Source organism: Rousettus aegyptiacus, unplaced genomic scaffold (genome assembly GCF_014176215.1).
Source record: "Rousettus aegyptiacus isolate mRouAeg1 unplaced genomic scaffold, mRouAeg1.p scaffold_m13_p_6, whole genome shotgun sequence".
Taxonomy (NCBI): Eukaryota; Metazoa; Chordata; class Mammalia; order Chiroptera; family Pteropodidae; genus Rousettus; species Rousettus aegyptiacus.
In genome coordinates, this window is record NW_023416309.1 from 15405130 (window position 1) to 15422598 (window position 17469).

Here is a 17469-nt window from a genome sequence, read left to right on the forward strand (position 1 = left end):
TTCAGAAGGAATTACACAGCAGCATAGTGCTGGCTACCTTAGCCTGAATCAGGCCCCAGTGTGAGGTAATAAAGATACCGACAGCCATCACCTGCAGCTGTGTTCTTGCGAATTAGCCTCGCTGGGCCTCAGTTTCTTATCTGCAAAATGGGGATAATAGTATTTCTAGGAAGGATTAAATATATTATACACACGAGCTGCTTAGAGCACTGCCTGGCACATCAAAAGGGCTTATTCAGTATAAGCTGCATTACTGTTATTATTACTACCACTGTTACCATCTACATCATCTTTGTTACTTTTCCAACAATCCTGGGAGGTTGGTATCAACACTTACCTCCACTGATTACCAGGGAGACAAGTAACTTGCCCAAAGTCACTAAGCGGCAGAAGGATGCTAAGCCAGGTTTGAGACCCCGTGGTAGGAACCGTCCACTACAAGCAAAGAGAGATGCCCGCTCTGGCCATTTCCTCCAGAGAGGATGCAGAGTTATTTTCCCACTTATGCTTCCTGCACTTCCTTCTAGATCCCCAAGCTTAGCCCAGAGTGCAATCAGTGTCACTGGTAAAGGGAGACTGTCTCCAACAGGGAACAAGAGGCTGTGTTAGCCACCCACACTCGCTGACCCTGGGCAGCCAAACCCCCTTCCCTCCCTGTCTGTATGTTTGTCCCCTGGCCTGCTCCTCCTACTGGGCACCCTGGAAGCTTGAGGGCTGGCTTGGTCCAGCCCTGGGGAGAGGAGGTCACTTGCTTCTCTTGAGACCCTCCTGCCCCCCACATCCCCTGGGATCCCAAGTTCAAAACAATAGAGGCTTCAGGTTTGCCTTTGATGTAAAGGTTTAGTAGGTGGCTAATTTTAGCTGAGAAATACTCGGCATTTTCCCAGCCACCGTCACTGCCATACTCTGAGCTGGACAAATGGCCTTGGTTTTCCTCCCCAATTGTTCTCAGCTAGGGGGCTGGGTGCTGACTCCAGCTCAGGACAATTCCCTTTGTGTCTGCTTCCGGGTGGCTCTTAATAACTCAGCGAAGGGGATGGGACAGGCTGGAGCTCTTAGCCCCAGTTCTCTGGCCCCACCCCTGCCCTGGCTGCCTGGTCCCTAACTTCAGAATTAGGCATCCCAAAATGTGGCATTTAAATAGGCCTCACTGGTCACAGTCTCCAAAAATCCTCACTGGTTGGGGCAGAGATGGAGAGCTTGTGTCCTGAAGGGGCCTCGGAAGCCAAAGCCCAGAGGGGGTATGCCTGGCCTAAGGTCACAGTACTCTGGCAGAGCTGGGCCTGGACTGTGAGTCTAGAGGCTCCTGGTTCAGTGCTCTTTGCACCATGTGCAAGAGAAATCCGATTGCTGTCTACGCTCCCACACAGTGTGGGGATGCCTCAGAGGGCGAGATCCCAGACTGCACGCCTCCCATTCTCTTGGCTTCCAGTGGATACACCTGGAATTCTGTCCTACCACTTTCCTCCCCTCACCTGGCTGTACCCCTCCGTCTTCAGGTCCCATCTTAGTTACCTCCTCAGAGAGCCTGGCTCTGACTGTGCCCCTCCCAACTACACCTAGGTCATGGCTCTTCCTCTGGTGTTTTTTCCCCTATGGCCCGTGTCACCTTTTTTAGTTATATAGACTCATTTGTGTATTTCCTTGTTTAATGCCTGGGTCCCCACCAGATCCTGGGGTGCCAGGGGGCTGATGCATGGTGACAGTTGCAATATATAACTTATCTGTGAGGGCTCTGGAGCAGAATCTAGAGCTCCTGCTGTGCCAAGCGAGGCTGGGTGGTGGGGGGAAAGGGGGGTGGGCCCCAGGGGATCGACAGGGGCAACAGGAGCAATCGAGGCTTGGGACAGTGGCTATTTGCCATCCAGCGTGGGTATATTCAGATATTTCAGCAGCATGGTGGCCTTCCTGGAACTTTCTGCCTGAACACCCATCCCTGGCTGGATGGCACATGTGTGCCCAACTGCTGACCCCAGAGCCAGTTTGGCATACAGTAGAGATACTTAATAAGTGCTTCTTGAATGAATGGATGAACATCCTGGGCTCCTCTGGGTCCTCTTTTCCCTGAAGAAGAGGCCTCGATTGGATCTATGCCACCCTGTCCATGGATGGCTCTGGAAGTAAGAGCAATGAGGAGCCTTAGGGAAGGTACTCATAGCCCAAGGCAGCCCCACCCCAGAGGGCTTACTGGCCTAGCACCCCCTAGCTTTGCCTGGCCCCCCACTGCTATAGCCAGGAACCGGCATGCTATAATTAGAGTCCTCCTTCCAGGCTCCCGTAATGAGGGGTGTTGGGTGCCAGCCATAATTACAGCCTGGTTAAAATGAACAGGAGCCGCCTCCAAGCCAAATTACAAAGTCTGCAGTCGGACTCCCTCCTGCCCCATTCCCTTTTTATGGGGCTGGTCAGAAGGAGGGACTGGGGAGTTTACAGAGAAGCCAGCTCAGCCCGGGCTGTGGTCTTGGGAGAGTGGAAAGCTCAGAGTCTAGGCCTGTGTTGCTTTGAAACTATCCTCACACCACTCCCAGCTCCACCCTCACCAAAGTTCCCATCCAAAGCCAAGGTCAAGAATGGGCAAAGAAACCAACTGAGGCTGCTCTTCCAATCCTTTCATCAGAACCCCATCAAGAGCTGAGCACTCTGTGCCAGGTCCATGCTCATGGGCTCTGTGCAGTTGTATTTCATGGGTACAGGCACCATCGCCCCTTTCGTAATAACCAAGTTTCAGCGCTTAACTAACTTGCCCCACATCACCTAGTCAGTAAGAGGCAGATCCAGGGCCTGAGCCAGGCCCACACAGGAAAAGATTCCAGAGCACAAGTAGGTACATACACTCCATTTTGAGCCCCTCACTGCACTGGGCACAGGGTGGAGCATAAGGAAAGACTGAGTGAACCTGGAGAATGATGTGTTTTGCAAGTCGAGGCCTAAGAGATACAGCCGAGTCTTTCTCTCCCTTTTAGGAATGGAGACGTGAGATTCTAATTTCCAATGGCATGCCAGCATCCAGAAGCAGAGCCAGGATGGAGAGGGCCTTGTTGACCTCATAATCTCAGGATCTCGGAGTGCAAGTAATATAGAGAAAATCTAGTTCAGGGGCAAATACACAGCAGTCTGGCACGCCCCAAAGCTGTGGCAGAGGTAACTAATCAGTCAATTGTGACACGCCTGGACAAGGCCTCAGACTCCTTCGCAGCACAGGACTATACTCAACCACGCCAATCGAGCAATGAAAATTAGTTTCCACCACTCCTGATCTCATTACTCCCCGCTATGCCAGTTAACCCAAGGGGGAAAAGGGGCCGAGAGTTGGGGTGACTTGCCTCAGTAATGGAGTGGCTCTTACTCCCTGATCCTCAGCCTCCCTGGATGCCACTGTCACTCCCATTGCACCCTCGGCACAGCCCCGTGAACTCTGGGCCTCCTGTGTGGGGAACACTCAGTCCTCCTACCCCTGGGCCCCAAAGTACTGACCCAGCCAGCTGGTCTGCTGCCCTGGCCAGAAGGTGGCTTTCGTAAGGGACTGTAGGGGAACAGGCTTGCTCACCGGCAGAAGTGTCCTGGTGCAACAGTGGCAGCCTCTCTGAATACCCTGAACTGCCTGCACGCCCCTTCCTGGGCCTCTCGGCAGAGCCCTCCTCCTACCCGAAAAGCTGGCTCCAGCCACCCACTGCCCACTCACCACAACTGGCCCATGGTGACTCAGTTTTCTTGTTACCCAATCCCCACTTCTGCCCCTGGCATCCTCCGCTCTGACGAGCCTCTTCAATAGAGCCTTTGATCCCGGCACTCCAGGCTCATAAACAAAGGACCCCCTGCTGCCTTCAGCAAGGGATGTGGAAGAGTTGGGTCTCGGTGACCATGACAGGATAGGCGCAACCCAAAGTCCTCACTTTCATGTGATCCCCCAGCCTCGTCCAAAGGTCCTGAGCCCAGAGGGCCTCCAGAGAAGGCACAAAAGCTGCCGAGATTTCTGGAAGGTGCCTGCCTTACTTGGCAGTGCTGGTCCCGGACCTGAGGGTATTTTCAAAGGACACTTTAATTAGGGAACAGGGTGGCCAGCCAGTGGGATTATAGGCCACACCCAGTGCCATCAGAGGCCTCTAAACTCCCAGGCCCAGCTTGCCACCTCCTCCCTGGGTTTATGGGGGTGGGATGGTCTTTGAGCACCCCTGCTTACTGCCCCCGCAGTGGGGCCCCTGGAAGGGAATGCTGGATGTCTCAGGCGTGGTTTCTTGAGCTGAGTTTTGGGTCTCAGGCAACTGCTGGAGACAGTCAGCAAAGTGGAAAAATCACCCTCTGAGCAAGAGGCTGGGAGCAGTGACCACTCCTAGGCTGGGCCACTGAAGGACGTGGGCACCAGAGCCTCCATCCCTGACCCTGTGTGCTTCCCCACTCTCTCTACCAGAAGGGACAATGGCAGAGGTTTGTCTCCTAGAGGCTTTGGCTCAAATTCAACTGTGCTGTGGGTCCCCCCAGCAGTATACTCCCACATGCAAGACGGGCAGACCTGGAGCTGCCCTGGCTCACTGCCCTTAAATGTCAGGAGAGGGACAGAGGGCCCAGGCCCACTGAGTTGTCTGAGGTTGGCTGTGGCTGTGGCACTGTGGTCCCCAGATCCTCTCTGCACCCTCATTTCCTCCTCTTTAAAAATGGGGAGATCCATGTGACTCTCCCAGACTTGTTCAGTTAAACAGAATGTAGTGAGAGTAATCAGCATCGGGTCTGATTGAGGCACTCAGAAATCTTGATTTGGGTTCAAGTCCTGCCCATATACTAACTAGCTGTATGACCCCAGGACAAGCTATTTCACCTCTCTGAGCCTCGATGAAGTGAATAGTACCTTCTTTTTATAGATGTGAAAGGGCTTTATAACCTGTAAAGAGCTGTCCGAGTCTAAGATTAGTCAGTATTGTTTTTCTAATGAATGGCTATACTTACCCTCCCTCCACCCTGCCCACAAGGTAAGGCTGGCCCATTTCTAAACTGGTGATATCTGGCTCACGTGGCCCCACAGAGCTGCCTCCTATGAGGCTCAGTGCATCCCTTATTGCCTGTCAGCTGTCTCCTGGACAGGGAGGTGACTGAATCTCCTTGGGGAGGGATGAGAAGGAGGAGCTTTGGAAGCTCAGTTCTCTGGGAGAAGCGTTTACCCATCAGGGAATCTTCTGCCTGGCCAGTCAACCCCAAGAGAAAAGGCCAGAGGGGTGGGATAGAGACAGAGTTGGGAACCTGTGAGAACCCGGGGAAGGTGGGCATGGGCAGGAGCCAGCTGAGCAAAGCCCATCCTTGGTTCTGCTACCCTTCCCCTGATGGCACTCCAGAAAGGCTCCATGGGATACCCCAAGAAGTGTGATCTCAAACAAGTCCCTTCCTTTGTCTGGACCATCTTCTTCCTCAAAAGAATGCTCTCCAACTACATAGTTTGTCTTGCTGCTCTTGGATGCTTGGGAGTGGAGGGTTCTAGGAAAGGCACAGGGAAGCTGGTCCTGCCACACGGCTCAGCCAGAGTCCAGGCATCCTGGAGGGGCTTTAGGACTCAGTTTGGAAGGACATGCAGTAACCTCCTGGACTCTTAAGAAGAGAGGCTGAGACTATCAAGGCTTTACCCCAGATTCTCTAATCTACAAGTCCTCTCCGTCCATCCTGGGCTTGGCCAGCAAGCAGGCAGAGAGATAAGCAGGAGACGATGTCTTGATTCCACCACCCTAGATCAAGAGCAGACGACCCTGCCTAGAACTGAGGGCACCCCACGTCTCACCCGGGAGGTGAGGGCCCTTACTCTCAGTGGAAAAAGCCCAACACACCCAAGAGAGAATCTCAGTATCAACAGCTATAGGATTTTAGGCAGGTGAGTTTACTTCTCTGAGCATTGGTTTCTTTACTTGTAAAATGGGGCTGTGAATAGTCCCTAGCCTAGAGGATAACTGGGAGGAAAAAATGTGATCGTGTGTGGAATACTTAGTCCAAGGCCTGGCTCAAGGTAAAGGCTCAAAAATGGTTCCTAGTTGAAGCATGCTGTCCTTGGGCACGTTGCTTCAAGTCTCTGGGCCTCGGCTTCCTTGTCTGCAAAGTGGGTATCAGGGCATCGCCAAATTCCAAGAGATCCCATGTATGCAAGGCTTTGGCACAGCCCTGGCACATAACAGGCACTCTAGGCATCCATGGAAGCCGTGGGAGCTGGGTGACCTGGCAGAGTTCCCCACAGTCTACCCTGGTTCCAGGGAGAGGACAGAGCCAAGGCTCTGCCCTGCAACAAGCTCGGGTGGTTTTCTCGCTCCTTTTGGTTGTCAAGCTCCAGATGGCTGCTGGGCCCCCAGCCAGGGAAAACACCTTGCAAACCCACGTGGCACCTCCATGCAGCACCTGGCACGAGGAGGCGGGAGCTCACCACCCAGTGGGGAATGCCTTCTAACCAGGGGCTGCAGGGAATCGGGAAGCCTGGGGAGGCAGCTCTGGTTCTGACCATTTCACAGACAGGACGCATCACTGAGGCACTAGTCACCTGTGTGACTGGTCTGGCTGGGCTTGGAGGAAGCGGGGGTCCAAGAGGGGCACCAGGGATCCTCAGACCCCTGACCCGAGGCCAGCACCTCCTCTTCACTTAGGTTTCCTCTCAGCCCAAACTTTCTGATTCACTGTCTCTTTGGTAGGTAGATAGAACGGTCCCATTCAAAGATGAGCAGACAGGCTCAAGAGTGGTGAGTAGTAGGCCTGGCTTACACGCTCAGCTGGTGGCAGAGCTGGGGTTTGAGCCCAGAGCTCTTCTCTCTCCACCATGAGGCCAGGCATGTGGTGAGAGGACCCCAGCAGAGAGAAGCCAGATGAGATCTGGGGGTGCTGTTGACTCTTCTCCCACTTGCCCTCAGTGTCTCACAAAGAATGAGGGAACAGATGCTGCTTAATAGAGGGGATCCAGAGGGTGTGGCTTTCCAGGGTCCCCTCTTAACCTGCCCTTCCAGGATGGTCTATACTGGCTGCGGAATCCCCTTCTCCTCCTGCTTTTGGGACTATCCCAATTCTCCTCCTTAGTAAACTTCCTTGATTTTGGTGCCCATCCTCCTCCCTGGACCCCAGCTGCCTCCCCCACACTCCATATTCTCTGCTTTGCCTCACACTCTGTGCCTTCTTCGTGGTCTTCCTCTCCATCACAGTAGGCTGTACCAGGGCTAGATTGTTCTTGTGACATCCCAGGGAGGCAGGAGATCTGGGCTCTTGTCTTAGCTCAGTAACCAACATGCTGTGTGACCTTGGACCAGTTCCTGACCCTCTCTGGGCCCATGCTTGCCCATCTGTCATTGAGGGGTTGAGTGAGAACCTCTAATGTTCTATGAATATCAAAAACCCACATGAAACATACAGGCTAGTAGGCTGGTAGGCATGGACTCCTTGGGCTCCTGGCTCACCCCTTCGCTCCCTACTGGGGCCCCAGAAAAGCTGGTCAGGGACTGGGCTGCTAGGCTGTGCCGCCCTCTATACCTCCAAGTCCTTGCTTGGGTTCTCAGAGCCATCGATATACCTCTGTCTCTGGCCTCTGCCCGAGCTCCCTCTATTCCCTATCCCGTTTTCACCCTGAAGCAGTGGTGGATGCCTCTGTCACTGGAGCCAGCTACTGGCAGAATTATTTCCCTCTGTGCTGGGCTTCCATTAGTCAGTATGTACACCGGGCCTGAAGGGGTGCTGGGGGACGAGGTGGCCATAAATCACTGTGGCTCTCTCTCCCAGCCTGGCTGCTGACAGCCTGGGAGCTCTGCTGGCTCAGCTGTCTCCCTTCTTGGAAGAGCTGGGACCAGGGCCGGAGTGTCTGTGTAAAGGGCAGTGGCACAAACAGTGTGGCAGGCACATGGCCACCAACCCCATCACCTCTGCGGTATGACAATGTTACAGTAACGCTCTAGCTCTCTGTGCAGCTTCACCTTACAATCGCTCAAGGGGAAATGGTAGGGAACTTGGCAAGTCATTGGGACTCAGACTTAGTTTCCTGGTCTGTAAAATGGGGGTAATCATACACCAACCCCACAGAGTTCAACACACACATAAAATGCCAGAGTATGACTCAGTAAACATCATTTGCCTTCCCCCGTGGGTGCTCAGAGTAGGGAGTGGTAGCCTGCTTGCCTGTGTTTAAACCCACGTCTTTGACACTGTACCCTTCTCTTCTGTGGCTGGACAAGGACAGCTTGTGTGCTTGGGATCCAGACTGCCACAGGTAGAACAAAGCTCAGCAGAGCTTTGGAGTCAGACCACCTGGAAAGAGTGAGAACTCAGGCCTGCTTGGTCGGTGCAGGTGCTTTTGGCATCTTCAGTGAGCAAAGTTTGGTTGAGAAAATTAAATGAGATCACAGGGGTGATATTAAAAGAGCAAATTGCTTTAAAGGGCTTCCGCTCATTCCAGATCTCACAGCAGATGGATGGCACTAATTACCAACAAGGAGTGGCCCGTGTTGGAAAGCAGGTCCCTCAGGGCTCTCAGTGTTTCTAAGTTAGGGACTCTGAAAGTGAGAGCCCTGAGCTCCCGTTGTCTCCAATTCACATTCCCTTCCCCCGGAATTCACGGCACCCGGTGAAGTTTGGAAGTCTGTGATGTCTGGGAAATAGTTTTTATTCTCTTCTGGGCCCTTGCACACATGTTGGGACTACTGAGAATGACAAGATGGGGATGGCTCTTGCTCTAAATCCATAAAACAATATGGCCACATGTGTCCCAAGGAGGGCATGTCTTCTCACCTAGAGTTCTACTTCTTGGAAGCTCTCTGAGGAGCTCAACAGAGCTGGGTGCATGGAGATGTTCAATACAGTGTTATCTATCAGGTAAAATGTCCAACAATGGGGAAACAGATTGAGTAAATTAAAGTCTACCCCTAGTGTAGATGATTCTCAGGTATTAACAGGGCTAAGTATGAAGTCTATGTAATTACACAAGAAAGGTTCCTGGAATCATATTAAGTGAGGAACTAGAATGTCAAATGAAACATTTACTTTGATTATACCATAAAACCAAACTGGGCCTGAGCCTGAAAGAAAAGATACTAATATGCAAGTAGTGGTTGCGTCCAGGCGGTGAGATTATTGTTGATTATTTTTCAAAACTTTGTTTCCCATTATTTGGGGCCATTTGGCAATATTATCTAGAGTGTATAAATGAACAAACATTTCTTGGACCCAGAGGTATTGCAGAGAGGGCCAGAGCCCCAGGGATTCTAGCAAGTAAAAAGAGAGTGAGCAGTCTCAGAGTGCTTCAGGCTGGGAACTTGTGGGGCTGGTGTCCATCCACCCTGGCCCTGCTCTGAGCACCTGTTGCCCCAGGAAGGCCTGTCTAGGGATGCCCCATTGTTCTCTGGCCAGGAGGAAGGTGGGGGCAGGGAGGATGGCTGGTTCCAAAGCCAGGAAATAAATCTCCACCCCCCAACCCGGCCTCTCCATTCATTTGGCTTATTGATGGGGACCCAGGGGGCCTGGAGAGAGCAAGCAGACTTCCCAGGACTCGTGAGAAAACTTCCCTGTGCTGGGCCCACGCCATCTTACAGACTCTGGGGGCCCATCCTGGAGGCTTCCTCTGGCTGTTTCCTGGTGTTGTCAACTCTACACCCCCAACAGCATCAGGACGCCAGGCGCCCAAAGTCCCACAGCCTCTTGCACGCCTCCCATAGCACCACAGCTCATCTGGGGCCTGGCCTTGGGTGGCTAAGATCTCCATGGGCCTTATAGCATCTAATAGTCTGTGAAGGAAAGGGATCCCCATCAGCTCCCCTAGGATACACCCTCCCCCCCCCCCCCCGCCCATGCTAGGGGTAGAAAGCCATGGATCTTTGCATATATTTTACATTAATTTGCATAACCACCTGCTATAGCGGAAAGAGCATTAAACCAAGAGTCAGAAACCTTGGAGTCTAGTCCTAACAAGACTATTAACAGGATGTGACCTTCAGCAAATTTCTTACCTCTCCAGACACTGGCCTCCCCATCTGCTGAATTGGAGACTGGACTATTGGTCTGTAAGTTGACATGATATAGCAGGCAAGATGAAGGACACACATGGAGCAAGAAAGGGGTCCTTGGGACACCCCCCCCCCAAAGTGACTGCACCTGGGACAGGTGTTCCCGGAACACCACTTGGGAACATCCCTGAGCTAAGCTACTTTGGTCTCCTGCCCAACCCCCACCCCCGCCCACTAGTGCTCACCTCTCACCCCAAACTGTGTGGGTCCCTGGAGAGGGAGAATGAGCATGGCCAGCTCTCCTGCTTCTCCTTAATTGGCAGCCCTGGGGAAGCCGGCAGCTTCTGACACTCAGGAAATGCTTTGGACTAGGTGCGAGGGAGCTTGCCAGGGAAAGGGAGGCAAAGCCACAAGCCGTCCATGGATAGAGTAGACTCAGCACACACACTCACAATCACACATACCACCACCACTGCTGCTGCCACCACTGCAGCCTGGACCAAAACAGTGCCACTCCCAACATCGGAATGTCAGTCCCAACATCAGCTACCTCGGCCTTGCCTGCAAGCCTGTCCACCTGCTGCCGGTATTTTCCTGGGCAATGGGGAAAAAAGGTGATGGAAAGAAAAGCTCATTCCTGGGAAGCTCTGCCACCGTTGTTGCTGCTCCTTGCATCAGGATCTCTGGGGTATAGTGTCGGGGGAAGGGAAGGATGCCAAAACTTGGAACTGTCTACTTGGTGCCTGGGCCTCGTGCAGTGGGGTTGCCAGTAGGGCTGCATCGGGCTATGGGAAATGAGGCTGTGGCTACTGAATAGCAGGGCTTTGGCACTTCTGCTACTCAATGCTTAGGAGGGCTGGGCCTTTGGGGGTCCCCAGAGGCTGGAGTCTACAGTGAGCAAGTATAGAGAACAGAGGGTACAGGCCCAGAAACCATAGTCGATAAGGGATGTGGTGTGTGGGGAGGAGGTAGAGGTTGGAACCTCAAAAAAGTGAAGAGGTTAAGAAGGAAAGGGTGGAAAATGCCCTCAGTCCCTGGGAGCCCCTTCTCCTACCCCTTGAGTTAGCCAGGGAAACACCCTGTCCTCTCCCCTGACTCTCGCCACCCCCTTTCCCACCTGCCCTATACTTCCTTGAGGAGGATGGACTGCCAGGGTCTGACTCAGGCCCTGATTGTCTTAGCAGCTTCTCAGTCATTTCTCCTCTCTCTCTGGCCTCCAATGCTGTCCGTCTCCCCATAGCTCCCAGATGCTGTCTAATGAGGCAAGTTTCATGAAGGGGTCTGGCCTTGCAGAAGTCACTTCACCTCTCTGAGCTTGTTTCCTCTACTCCAAAATCTGAGAATTGACGCCTACCTATTGAAGTGTTCTGAGGATGAAATAAGGCAATTTAATACAAACTCACCACAGTGTCTGGCATATCATAAAAGCTGGAACACTGTCAGCAGCTGTTATTTTTAGTAACTTCCCCGAGCCTCAGTTTCCTCTTTTGTACAATGCAATGCAAGTCCCACCTTCACAGGGCTATTGTGAGACTTAGAGAGAGGAGAGACTGAACATACTCGGTAAACAGAAGTGGGTGAGGCTGAGGGTGGAGGCTGCTGTTCTCAGGGCTCCTTGGTAGGCAGCAGGTCAAACCCTGCCCAGTCCTGGCATGGAGCCACAAAAGGGAGTGCCTGCCATCGCCTCGTACGCTAACACGGTATCTGCTGCCCTGGACCCAAATGCACCCCATTTGATAGATGCAAAAACTGAGACCCACAGAGGGCAACAGACTGGTCTACAGGCACACAGCGAGTGAGGAACTCTGAAGGCACCATACCCAAAAAGATTTAGATACCACCGAAGAGAGTATTAACTGTTTTCCCCACCCTCCTTCTAAAAAGTACAGACATTTGGAAAAATATTATAATATATATAATACTTATTTTAACTCAGATCTCAAATCACTTTTTTGCTGGGAAGGCACTGTATCTCACTTCATTTACTTATAAAATTGGCATGCCTAGTATACTTAAAGACGCAGCATCCCAGAGAAATAAGGTCGATTTGAGAGCAAATGAAATGACTAGCTTGAAATACACATTTCAGCCTGTGGTTTTTTTTGAGAGAAAAAAACTTTAAGAAAAATAAATATCATCCCTACTTCTTTTCCACCTGTGCTTCAGCATGCAGCTATAAGCCTCTCATAAGATGGGAGTTATTTCTTGGTTCATTCATTCTTTTACCAGCCAAAGACTGACTGTGTAACAGGGGATTCAGATAGAGGTGAAGCTCAGGGTCTTCGTGGGGATCGTGTACACTCTGCAACTTTAATCACTTTGTCTGTGGGCACGAGTGAAACAATCTCGAGAGCCAGGCAACATTTAAAAGCAAACTTATTAAAGTGTAGGCCACCTTAGTGACAAACTAGCATCTGATGGATTCTCATTAACCATTGTAGGACAAATGGAAAATTGCTCTTGCAGATGGGAAGGTGTGCTTAGTGGCCTTGTGAGTCTGAAGTCCAGGGCAGCTGCCTGAAGAAAGTCCAATTCGTCTTTACAGAGTGCTTCTATCACACCAACCACCTATGATATTAAAGGGTAAAAGGTGAAAGTTTAAAAGTTTAAAAACTGCATGAAGACTCATGAAGACTGCAGCCATAGGACCTGCTTCAGACAGACACATCATCAGTGTGTCTGTCCAGGCTTTCTTGAGTTGTCCCTGCATCTCACTAAACAGCTGAGAAAGAATGAGGTTTGTCAGGAGGAAAGGCAAAGTTGAGTGTGTATGTGTGTGTGTGTGTGTGTGTGTTTATGTCTATGTGTGTGTGTGAGTGTGTTGTGTTTATTTGTATATATTTGGGGTATGAGTGTATGTGGCTATATGTTCTTCAGTGACAGTATGAGTATGTAAGCACAAGGGAAAATTCACGAGCATGTGCTGCCTTCCTTACCTTGATTCCCTAGGCAGGAGCTAGGATTCTCTAATCATTCAAACAAGCACTAGAATGATCTCTTAACAGATTATCCTTCTTTGAGTCCTAGTATCCAAATCAATATATTTGTAGGGGACAGCAATACACGGTTGTCCAATGACTGCTATGGCTGAGCCCATGACAGACATCACTAATCGATTATGACACTCTTTCCAACTGAGCCTAATCTTAGTCTCTGAATTGGCACAACTCCTGGAAGTCACTACTGCTTGTTCAAAGCCAGCAGATGAGAAGAAACCTATTTACTATCCTTGAACTTGACCTCTAGAGTTCCTTCCAACTTTAGCATGCTCAAAGTATTCCCCTCTTCAGTTCTACTCTGTATCTAGCCCTATGTTGAACCTGTGGGAGACAGAGAAGTATCTTTTGCTCACAAAGAAAGTTATAAACTTTTGGGGTACTGAGAGCCAAGAGGATAACCCTTCATGAAACTACTAGGAAGCAGGATAACTCTGTGATTTAGCCCTGGATCTCTGATGGTAGACACCGACCATATTCCAACCCTTTACCCATAGCAGATATTACTAACTGATGTTGACCTTTACAAACGAGGCCAGATGTGGCGCTAGAATTCTTCTTAACACAACATATTCTCAGACTTTCTTCTCAACACAACATATTCTCAGGCTTTCAAAAGCCACCTGAGATTTTTTTTTTTTTTTTGCCACATTTTTGCCACTGCTGCCCTAGATTTTGAGGTATAGGCTATACAGTCTTGGGGAGGCTGGGGTTACCAGAGAAGGCTTCCTGGGAGAGGCAGGAATTAAGCCAATATTTGAGGAAGTACCCAAACACCCAAGCCAGACCAGACAGGTGAGACAGAGAGACCAAAGCTGGGAGAAGGGAAATGGTGGGGATTCCTGGGAGGATCGGAGATAGGCCAGCTGAAGCAGGGAGCAACCTGTTTGGATCCAGCAGAATAGCTAGAGGGTCATGGTCATCCCTGGGGGCCAGATACAAGGGGATCTGATGTTTGTCCCACTGGTACTACCCCTTCATTAAAAAGCATCTTGGGGATCAGAGCCCGGGGCTTCCATATAGCAGGAGACCTCCAGCAGCCAGGAGGCTCAGGCCTGGAGGAGTGTGCCACAGGCTCATAGTGACCCTGCCCTGCTCAGGAGTGGCAGGGTACCTATGCCACACTAGTCTCCTGCGTGGTTAGGAAGATGGGTACCTCTGGCACACATACTTCTCGCCTGGCTCATTCGGGCTGTTCTCTTGAGCCCAGATGTGTGCTCAGAGAAGGGAACTACATCCCCACCCGATCCCAGGAGGGAGCCACAGCCTGAGCACCAGAGTGGGAAGAGGGAAATCTGGCCTCCAAAAGGCCCCACTGGGATACATGGCTAGTACTCTTATGAGGGACTCTCCAATTACTCCATCCTGTGGCCTAATCTCCTGCAGCTTTGCTTTGTATAATGAGTTACCCTACCAACTAGACATCTGCACTGCCTAGTACCTGCCTCCTAGCCACTTTGTACTTTGAGGTTCACAGGGGATAGATGATGGATGATGAGGAGGAGGGGTCAAGAAGCATGCCAGGGGCTCTCCTGGAGTTAGGGATGACAACTGGGAAGCCGTATCCTCAGGGATAGCTCTATATCCAAAGAGCCTTCCCTAGATAGCAAGATCTCAGCACAAAGTTGCAAAGGGTGGTCCCACAAGGTTAGGGACCCATCTCAGCCAACGCTGAGCTCAGAAACATATACTTAGGCACAGGAACGTTGCTCTTTGTCACTACTGTCTCCGTCCCCTGATAAGCCCCCAGACCTTTGCAAGCTGGTACTGGGACAGCTGGGCCAGTATTTGGGGGGCAGCCAGAAGCTGGCAATCCCGAATGGGCTCCCCTTGGCAGCCTGGCTGTTGTCAGGACAAGATCTCAAGCTGCTGGTGGCCAGACTGCAAGACTCTCATGCCAAGGGCAGTGGGCAGTATGCCTGAGGCACACAGAAGGAGTTTGGAGCTGGTGCCAGCCTGTGGCATGTGAGCAGGCTAGGGAAGTGGCCACAATCATGTCCTCATGTGTGCATACAACTCTAGTATCAGTGAAGTACCTGTGTGGGGCTGCACAAGGACAGACAGAAAACTGGGACACAGAATAGCCCACCAGAATGTCCTCTGGGCCTCTGTGCCAGAGGGAGCTATGTTTGGGACCACCTGGCCAACTGATGCAAACACAAGCATATGTGTACACTACTGTCCACGGGGATAAGGAAGAGTGTACAGGTGGGAGTGGAGACTGCAGGTTAATGGGGTATGCATTTTGCATCTTTGTGTGTCTGTCTGTGTCTAACCTGTGTCCTCTGCCTCAGTGTGTGTGTGTGAGTTCAGGCATCTTCCAGTACGCACACATGAACACATGCATGAGTCTGTGTAAATGTGCATGTGTAGGAGCCACTTTTCAACAAAGACCTTGGGCTTCAAAGGAAAATGAAATTCTTAAGAACATTGAGAGCAGCAGATACTAGCCAGTCTACTGGGGGCTGTTACATTAACCATGTGTCCATTCTGCCTAATACATAAATTACTAATGTAAATTAAAGGATAATTGAAGCCCTTTAGGCCCAAATATTTAAATTATTTAATAGGCAGTCAGGAATGGAAGAAAAAAGAAGGGGAGAACTGAGTTTAACACTCAGAGAAAAAAGTGCCAACTCAGGGGAAGAAGGGGCAGGGGGGCCTCCGCTGGTCCGCCTCTCCTGTTTAGGGGTGAGGACGTACACACCTAGGAGAAGCCCAGGGAAGGGAGGCCCTCACCCTCCGGAATCCCTCTCTCTGGCTCTCTCTATACTGCCTCCCTCTCTCTCTTCCTCCCTCTCCTCCAGATGCAGCCTCCCAGGGCATTCCTTCTTAGAGAAGAGCTACTGAGGCCAGAGGCAAAGCTGCCTGCCCAGGTGGGGAGGGGGGAATGGGAGAGAGCCCGAGTCTTCTGCTCTTCAGAGGCACTACCACCAGGAGATGAGAGCTGGTCCAGAGTCTCTGGCCCCTTGAACAGTTCCCCAGAGTGAAGGCGTCATCTCCCTCCCTGAAATATGACACTCCTTCCTAGCAAGGCAGCACTAGAAGATGGGCTGTGGGGGTCATTGAGTCTGCTGCCCTTTATTACACAAAGGAGGGCAATGAAAGCCTGTAGGAGGATGGGAACTGGCGGCTAGCCAAAGGCAGGTGTATTTCCCATCCTCTTTCCTTTCTCTGAAGCCTTGAGAGGGGTCTCCTAGACACAACTGAGAACCCAAATCACTAGGGAGCCTTACTTTCCCTGGCATCAGACCACAGGACAAACCTTGGGCGAGCACGTCGTTCCTAAGGCTCTGTCTGCTGTCTACCACTGGCTGCCTGGTTTCCCATGGAACCTTACAGTACAGAACTCTCAACTATGCACAGGTTCCAGTCTGAGGGCTGTGGTCATTGCTCACTTCTTGCCAGGCCTAGAGGCTGGAAGTGAGAGGTGAAGAAGGCCTAGTCTCAGGTGTCTGAAATAGCTCTGCTGGGCTGGGGAGTGGGTATCACTGGGTTAGCCGTGCAGAGGGTCAGGTCCAGGGAGCTCACAGAGGATGAGGCTACCAGCTGACAGTGTCTACCACCTCTGGGAGCTTGTCCAAGATCAGAGCCCTCTGCGGGCGAGAAATAAGCCAGTCTCGTTGATTCACCTCTCCTCTCCGGCATGTGACCGGGCTGGGGTGGTGGGGAACTGCTAAAGGGGCTGGCCAAATGGAACAAGGGCCTTGACCTTTCCTTCAGGCCCAGTGCCAAGGGCACCTACTCCAGGAAGCCTTCTGCAATGTGCTAAAGACATTCATGCCTCCACCTGAGCAGCTGCCACCTCCCTGTGACCTCTGTTCTCAGATACTACAAGTGCTTACACAGCATTAACTCTTACTATCTTTATTGTCTCAAGAAACCACTGCCAAACAGCTGGTGCTCAATAAATGTTTAGTGATGAGTTTCTCGGACAACCCTGCTGGGCCTGGACATGCCTCTGAGGGACAATCAGGGCCATCAACTTTGTCACTTTGTTTGTGCTGGAATCTGGGGAAAGGCTGGAGGCTGAGAGGCTGCTGGTGCCGGCTTTCTCCAGGCAGTAAGGACATGATCAGATGGGCCCAGACGGCCTGCAGGGGGGTCCCTGGTCACACAGGGAATGGGCAAGGGAGTGTGCATGACTCCGTGCCAAGCCCTCCCTGCTGCAGGGAGGACATGGAAACCGAAAGGGTAGAGAAGTACTTTTCATGGGAGACCACTGGCTGGTCAGCTGCCCGCTGGTGTCTCCTCTCTGCGTCTGAGTTAGTCTTATCCATCCCGTGGAGAAAGATGCTGGCTTCATCTCCCTCAAAAGGCAAGTGTGGGGTCAAAGGATGGTAGATGTGAAATGGTTTTGACAAATGCGGAATGTTAGGATGATCATATTCATTCTTTCATCCTTCCCTCCTTCTTTCCTTCTATATCTCCATATACTCGTCCATCCATCCATGCACTTGTTCCTCCCTCTCCTCTCTCTTCCTTCTCTCCATCCAGTCCCTCAGCTAATCATTCATCCACTGATTACTGATGTA

At 51.5% G+C, this 17469-nt stretch overlaps 1 protein-coding gene across 2 annotated transcripts in view; it reads right to left on the minus strand.

Moving 5' to 3' along the window:
• UNC5B (unc-5 netrin receptor B) overlaps positions 1-17469 on the minus strand; it is an 80112-nt gene that overhangs the window by 31751 nt on the left and 30892 nt on the right. The window lies entirely within an intron of this gene.